The sequence below is a fragment of the Oncorhynchus masou genome, unplaced genomic scaffold (assembly GCF_036934945.1).
Source record: "Oncorhynchus masou masou isolate Uvic2021 unplaced genomic scaffold, UVic_Omas_1.1 unplaced_scaffold_8725, whole genome shotgun sequence".
In the NCBI taxonomy this organism is placed as follows: domain Eukaryota; kingdom Metazoa; phylum Chordata; class Actinopteri; order Salmoniformes; family Salmonidae; genus Oncorhynchus; species Oncorhynchus masou.
The window spans coordinates 1,479-3,647 of record NW_027015187.1 but is presented as its reverse complement, the minus strand read 5'-3'; the positions used below and the strand labels follow the sequence as shown (position 1 = coordinate 3,647).

The window sequence follows — 2,169 nt, the reverse complement described above, 5'->3', positions numbered from 1 at the left end:
TGAACACACAGGGTCCCACTTCCCAGCCAAGCAGGAGCAGTCTCTGTTACATTCTGACAACAGGCTGCCATCGTACACCAGGGGACCCGGGGGACAGAGAAAATGGCTGGTAATAATGATGTTTAAATAATTGTTGCTGAACTATCATTGACCAGGCACAGTGACAAAACAGCCAGGAATCCTGGCTCAGTAACAACCATACTGTATATTCCCACAAGAGGGAGCCCCGGCACAAGCCCATGTGTGTTTTGTGAAACTTTCCCTCATATTCCACTGATCAAAACTTTTGTTTTTATCAACCCACCAACCAACCAATCAGATGTCATATTTACCCGTTATAGGACAGGGTCAGACCAGCCACCTGAACATTGTCACACTTAGTGCCAGACTGCAGAGGGAGGAGGAGGTAGGCCATGAAGGAGATGACGAAAGAAATCTGGGATCCAGACACAACGCCAAGCTTATACCTCTTCATCAGTAGACCTCCCAGGAATATCCCCACTGCACCCACAGGCAGGTTCAACTCACCTGGAAAGTTATACTCACACATCTTTAGTGCTACTAGTGTGCTGGAGTTTCATTTCCACTCATGTTCAACAAACCTACAGGGGATGGGAGAGAACAAAAAAAGTGTATTTAATGCCATTCAACATCAGTACTGACAGGAGGGAACATTTCAGTTGGAGCATGTCCAGGTTTCTATGGATTCGTTGAGACAGGCAACCAAATTCAGTCATTTTTTTTGAGTATTTGGTATTTTGACCAATCAGATATTCCCCGAAAAAGAGCTGATACGAAAATATCTAATGTGATTGGTCAAAAGACCAATTAGTGAAAAAATATCATAATTGGGCTGCATGTCTAATCGCATCCCTTGTCTCTCTGTCTCTGACCCAAACTTCAGTCCTTGAATCAATTACAGAGGGCTGAAAAGGATTACGATCAAGAATTGTTACCCCCTACCCGATGTCCGCCGCCTCGGAGTTGGCACTAAGAATCCAATTCTTCACCAAACTGGACCTCCGCAACGCTTAAAATCTGGAGAGAATCAAGGAGATGAGAGGAAAATGTCCTTTAACACCCCTAGTGGTCAATGAGTATTTAGCCATGACCTTTGGAATATTGAACTCACCAGCAGTCTTTCAGGCATTGATCAATGATACTCTTAGGGATATGTTGAACCGGTTCGTCTTTGTTCACCTCGACGACATCCCGATCTTCTCCAAAACCCCCTCCGGAACATTTACGGCCCTGTCCCACCTCACTCAAGCAGGTTTTTGCAGGAATCCCGAGGCTGACAGGGCATTCATAGAGCTCAAGGGACGTTTCTCCTCCGAACCCATCCTCGTTCATCCTGATCCTACTCGTCCCTTTGTGGTAGAGGTGGACGCCCCGGACACCGGAGCTGGTGTGGTCCTTTCACAGTGGAACAAGGAGGACAAGAAACTGCACCCATGCTCCTTTCACTCCAAGCAGGTCTCGCCAGCGGAAGGCAACTATGATGTATACAACTGGGAGCTTTTGGCAGTTAAGTGGGACCTTGAGCAGTGGAGACACTGGTTGGAACCACTGCTTCATCTTCTGGTCCCTTCTCTTAACATGTATGGCCCCAAAACATAATCAAGCAGCTGACCAATTACACAAGACTTTAGTTCTAAGTTACCTGAGATTAATCAAAAACTGGATACATTTCTTTATTTCTAAAGTGAAACTATCCTACGCATTGGAGTATCTCTACAAGTACAAGTTTAATTTCAGTTGTTTTACCGTCCCATAAAGAAGTGTGGCAGGCCTGTGAGGAAGGATCTTACAGCCATGAGGAAACAGCCCATAGCAATGAGCCTGGGCCGGTGCAGCTTCGCCCCCAAATGGCTGACCACAGCCAGGAACAGCAGGTTACCTGCAAGAAACCACAACACTACAGTAGTCAGGAATCGCAAATTATAAACACAGTTATTTTTTAAACTAAAAATGGCGTATCAGTTTGGATACCAGGCTGCAATAACACAGCATCAAATAAAACAATGTTAGAGGTTGACAGTAGAGTCATGGACAAACGTCAGTCAATCAATTGATAGGAACAACTATAAAACTGGACAGTATTGAGAGCAGACTCTGATTGAACCACAAGAAAAATGGATCATACTGTAGTCTGTATCTGGTTTTTAC

The 2,169-nt window shown here is 45.0% G+C and overlaps 1 long non-coding RNA gene across 2 annotated transcripts; it reads right to left on the bottom strand.

Annotated features, from left to right (window-relative positions):
* Nucleotides 1-351: 351 nt before the first annotated feature.
* Nucleotides 352-1,519, bottom strand: LOC135537920 (uncharacterized). 2 transcript variants are annotated; one of them, XR_010455301.1, is made up of 3 exons: nt 1,133-1,519; nt 964-1,038; nt 352-528 (listed from the first exon to the last, which is right to left on the bottom strand). It is a non-coding gene; the product is annotated as an uncharacterized LOC135537920 (long non-coding RNA). The 2 variants fall into 2 exon arrangements; XR_010455300.1 differs by having other exon boundaries at nt 526-602.
* Between the last annotated feature and the right edge of the window lie 650 nt (nt 1,520-2,169).